Source organism: Lucilia cuprina, chromosome 3 (genome assembly GCF_022045245.1).
Source record: "Lucilia cuprina isolate Lc7/37 chromosome 3, ASM2204524v1, whole genome shotgun sequence".
Lineage (NCBI taxonomy): Eukaryota > Metazoa > Arthropoda > Insecta > Diptera > Calliphoridae > Lucilia > Lucilia cuprina.
The window spans coordinates 63,768,141-63,773,872 of NC_060951.1; positions in this window are offsets into that span (position 1 = coordinate 63,768,141).

The following is a 5,732-nucleotide window of genomic DNA, read 5'->3' on the forward strand; positions in this document are numbered from 1 at the left end:
TAATCTATAGTCTAGTCTATAGTCTAGTCTATAGTCTAGTCTATAGTCTAGTCTACAGTCTAGTCTATAGTCTAGTCTATAGTCTAGTCTATAGTCTAGTCTATAGTCACGTTTATAGTCTACTCTAAATTCTAGTCTATAGTCTAGTCTATACTCTAGTCTATACCCTAGTCCATGCTCTAGTCTATAATCTAGTCTATACTCTAGTCTATAGTCTATTCTATAGTCTAGTCTATAGTCTACTCTACAAAATGACGCAAAAACTACTTAACAATTAACTGGAATGAGGAATTCAGCTAATATAATAAAATTTGTCGATCCTAGTTAAAACCCTCAGTTGTTAAAACTAATTAAAAAACTTTGGTAAAACTTTACAAAAGAGATTTGCCTTTAAAATGTGTCAACACTTGTTAAATATGTTTAAATTTCTTACAAAAAAAAATATATTTTAAGAACTTGGAAAAGAGTTTTTGTTGGATAAAAGGAGGTAATTAATAAGAATTAAAAGCAAAAGTTAAACACATTTAAACAAATATGTATAAGCACAAATATTCATACTAAAATGCACACATTCCTAAACATACAAACACATGTGTGTATGAAGGTATATAAATTACTTTATATGTATTTACTTTAAGGCTTATCAAGGATATTAATCTTTATGCTTGTAGACTTTTAGATTCTTAATAGATTTATGTATGTAAATGAATGTGTAGGTAAACAATAGTTGTATATACATATCTAAGTAGACATATATAAAATAAATATATACATATATACATATGTATGTGTGTACCTTTAAACAAAGCAGAACCTTCATTATATATTTAAAATAGTATCTTTTGATAAAATAAATATAACAGCAATAACTTGACCAAATGTCAACATTACAACAATACATCCTCTTCTAACCCGAACATCTAAAACAAAAACACTAGAAAGGTCAGTCAGTTGCCTTCCTTTTATCTACAAATATGAATGAAATGACATGGAAAGACAAGATAAAAGAGATTTTAACACATTAATAAACAAAAATCTTTCAGCTTTACTTTTAAATACTCGTATAAATTTCAAGTCCTTGGGCTAAACTGTAGACGTAAGATAAAATGGATTTAAAAAGCTACTTAATAATGATCCCTCATTTATTTACTTTTTTTGTTGTTGTTTGTGTTTGTATTATGAAAAATTAAGGTTTAAAATTTCCATTTACTTTTATTGGCAAAAACACTGTAAATAATATACAGGGAGCACATTTGACTTAATTCAAGATGGAAATAAAGTATTAAATTAACACCTTAGGCTAACAGCGTTTTTTGTTTTTAAGTAAAAGTTTGAGAAAAAGATTTAATTAAAATTTAAGCCAATTTCTTAAAAAAAAAATCAAATAAAGGGCATAAAGTTGTTGACTTAACAAATACAAAATGATTTGTTTTTGAATTTAATAAGAATCAAATAACAAAAAGTTTCTAAAAAATCATAAATGAAATATTGTTTAATATTTATTTTAGTTAAAAAAAGTCATATAATTTTCTCTGTGAAACTAATAGTCTTAAAATTAAAAAAAAAAAAAAATCAATATTAAGCAATTAAAAATTTCTTAAAAATAACTCATGTTTTAAAATACTTTAAAAATTTAATAAAAACACTAAAAAATTCTTATATGGGTTTATATTGCTAAAGAAGAAACGCTATAAATTTTGTATACTACTACCAAGTCAAAAAATGAAACCAATAACAAATTTTATGTTGGTTGTTTTTTTTAATGCTTTTGCTTTGTTTTATACAAAAAGACAAAACAGGAAATAAAAAGTTAAAAAAGTTAGAGACACAGACTCACTTAACGAAATAGAAAAAAAAAAAGAAATACTGAAACAAAAGCAAACAACCAAATATAAAACATGTCCTTAGGCGTTAAAAATTAACAAATAACCAAAAACAACAACAGCGACAACTAAAAGATAGCAAAAAAATCACAAAGAAAAATAAAGAAGCGGAAGTCATAATACAGTTACACACACGCCCAGACTCTTACAAAAAAAAATTCATGTATGTGTGTATGAAAACACTAAAGAACAAACACAGCGTTAAATAGACAAATAAACAACAAAGACGGTTATAAAGACTTGGTAATATTATTACTACAACAACAACTACCATAACAAGAGTAACATAAATGGTAGAAGAACAAGTGAAGAATAATACAGAAGCGGAAATCTACTCATAATGAAATAACAAACAAGGGTAATGATTATAATAACAAGAACAACAACAAACTTCACGAAATCAGTAAAAATACAAACAGCAACAAACATTGAAAACATGTTAAGAAATAATGATGGGAGGAATAAAAAGAAAAGCGATTTAAAGGAATATATTCAATAAAAATTAAAAACAATTTATTGTTTATAAAACCATAGTATTCAATAAAGAACTTTCTACAAGTAGTCTTGGCTATTGAATAATCTCGATTTTTGGATAGCTTATAGTCCAGACTACAGTCTTGTTTATGAAAGCCTTATTTGTATGCATTTAAGGTGGAAGTACACAACTCGCGTTGTACGCGGCAACGCGTTATATGCTTCTGTCAAAAGAAGTTGAAATAGTGTGTTTTCATTTAAAAAGTTGCTGAACACAAGTTCAGCAACTTTCAACTTTTGACGCGTCGGCAGCTGATCAGGGTTGTATTTTGTTTTGTGTAGAATAAGAATAAACTTAAAATGAAATAAACTTAATCAAAAATGAAAGAAAAAAATTAAAAAAATAAACAAAAGCCTAAAATTTTTATTTTTAAAACAGTAATAGTTAAAAAAAATTAAAAGAAATATCAAAATAACGCGTAACGCGTGTTGTGTACTTTCACTTTTAGTCTTGAAGAGGGAGTTCAGTATTTAATATAAATTAAGAACAGTTGATAATCTTGAATAAAAAGCAGAATATAGAATTTAATATGTAACAAGTTATAGTCTTGACCACGTACTTTATAGACTATAGAAGAACAATAGAATTGTCTATAGTCCTGACTATAGAATTACATACAGTCCTGACTATAAAATTACCTATAGTCTTGACTATAGGATAGACATGACTACAGAACGGACTATAGTCTTGACTATAGAAAATACTATAGCATTGGCTATAAAATATACTATATACAAAAACAGGCCATTAACTTTAGTACTGACTGCAGTCTTAACTATACAGCGGACTATAGTATTTACTAAGCTTGTTATTGACTCCGGTTATTAACTATAGAACGAACTATTCTGGACTATAGAACAGACTATAGTCTTGATATTATTATCAGAATAGTCATGGCTATAAAATAAACTTTTGTTTTGACTATAGAATAGACTATAGCCATGTCTTGTCATTAACACAAAGTATAGTCTTCACTATTAAAGAAATTGAAGTCTTGAAAATTTTTCAGTCTTAACTATTAACAGGCTTTAGTTATTTAACACAAACTATAGTCTGGATAATTGAAAGAATTGTAGACTATAGCCTTGACAATAAAGGAATCTGAAGTCTTGACTTAAGAATTTATTATTTGAACTAATGTTATATATTTAATTAACTAACTAACTACCTACCAAACTAACTAACTAACTAACTAACTAACTAACTAACTAACTAACTAACTAACTAACTAACTAACTAGCTAATACCTTTAAAAGTCCACTTTAAATACATAATTTTATGTTAGTAAAATACCTATGTTCCCTTTTTAAATTAACACTTCTTCCTTTCCCACATTTACTCCATGTTTGATTTAACTGTTAACAATAAACGTCAAATTAATCTTAAATTAAAAATAGCTACTACAAAAAAATTGTACACGACCTTTGTTTTTGCCCTAATCTTACTTTTAAACTGTCCAACGTTTATAGTCTATTGTAGAGTGACAATTTCAATTTTTTTTTCTTTCCAAAAACCATTAAAATTTATGTTATTTTAAGCATCAGATTACAACAATTTTTATGTTCTTTTCTTCTTTTTTATATTGTTTTCGTAAGGCTTTTCTTTCATTTTCGATAATTCTTTAAATTTAAAGCCAATAAACATAACAAATTTATTGGTTTTCTTTAACAAGTTTTGTCTGTTATGTTAAATATTTAAAACGATTTACATTATTTGCTGGCAAAGAAAAAGTTTACTAAACAATCAATTGATTTAAAGAATTAATTTAAAAAGAAATCAATAATAAGAGCCGTTGTTAAATATTGTACAGTTTGGTATAAGAAAAAGAAATTGTTTGGAAACAAATTCAAATGATTTGACGAAATATGTAATTGAATTAATGAAAAATTTAATTTCAAAACAATACAATACGAACCAACTGATACACAAGTAGTTCTGTTTGCAGTAGTTTTATTTATTTATTTTTATGATTTAATGATATAAATATATTAAATTTAATAAGAAAAATAAAAGTTTAAAGACTAAGCTTTGAATTTTTTCAACATCATAAAGTTTTCTTCATAATGATTTATTCTTTGTTAATTTCAACCTTTAATGATGCTAGAGCTCTTAAATCTTCACCTTTTAATCATCGATATTATTTTTTCTACTTCTCCTGCTCCCATATAAAGGGGTTTTTAATGAAAATGAGCAAACATGTTGAAGCCAACCTTAAAAAAGGGGTTGTTTTTCTTTCTTTAAATATGTATGTCTATAATAGTATGTATGTATAAAAAAAATCATGCAGACAGTCTCCTTTTTGGCAGCAAGGTTAAATACTTTGTAACATTTTTTTTTGATACAAACATACATAAAATTATATACAAGTAAATTTGTATATCAAAGTGTTTAGTTGTTGGCTAAGTGCTAAGGACTTTTTTGTTAAGACTTTCCATGCTAATGAGATGAGGGCATATACAAAAATTCATTATATTACTTTGAGGATTCTTCTTATACCAAACAAGCATTAAGGGAAAATCACACAAGAAACTTTTTCACTTTAGCATAAGGCTTAAATAAATTCTGCTACAGTATTTAGCTTTCTACTACTTCTTCTTACACACTAGTCAATTTTAGTCCTGTTGTCATTTTTCCTCCAGCAACAGCTCAAGAACAGCTGTTGTTTGTTTATTTAGTAGCACACCAATACTTTAAAATGTATATATGTATGTATATCTGTTTGTGTGTTTTCCTGTGGAATTAATGGAATATTTTAGTAGTAGATTTTAATAATGTGATGGTGATGGCGGTGTTGTAACCTCGTTAAGCTTAATTAATAGCAACAATGTGATAAACACCTTTAACTCCTTCTAAAAAAATATTTATTAGTAAAAAGTTTTTCTTGCCAGGAATTAAGACAAATTTATTTATATTTTAAAACTAATTTCTGCTGTCAAAGGCAGTCTTTTTTTAGATAGTTAAATATTATTTTACCTAAAATTAAAATTTCAGAGGAAATATTTGGATAGAGAATAGGTAACATCATAGAGCATTGTCAGACGAATTAATTGTGGGATTAAAAGCAGCAAAAAGGCGATACCGAAAAAACTTCTGATGACACAAATATGTACCAAACTTTAAAAGCTGTCCGTCGGTGAGTTCATTTAAACCTTGTGCTGTGTGTTAGTTAGTTGATTAGTTAATTAGTTAGTTTGTTTGTTTGTGAGTTAGTTAGTTAGTTAGTTAGTTAGTTAGTTAGTTAGTTAGTTAGTTAGTTAGTTAGTTAGTTGGTTTGTTGGTTGGTTGGTTGGTTCGTTAGTTAGTTAGTTAGTTAG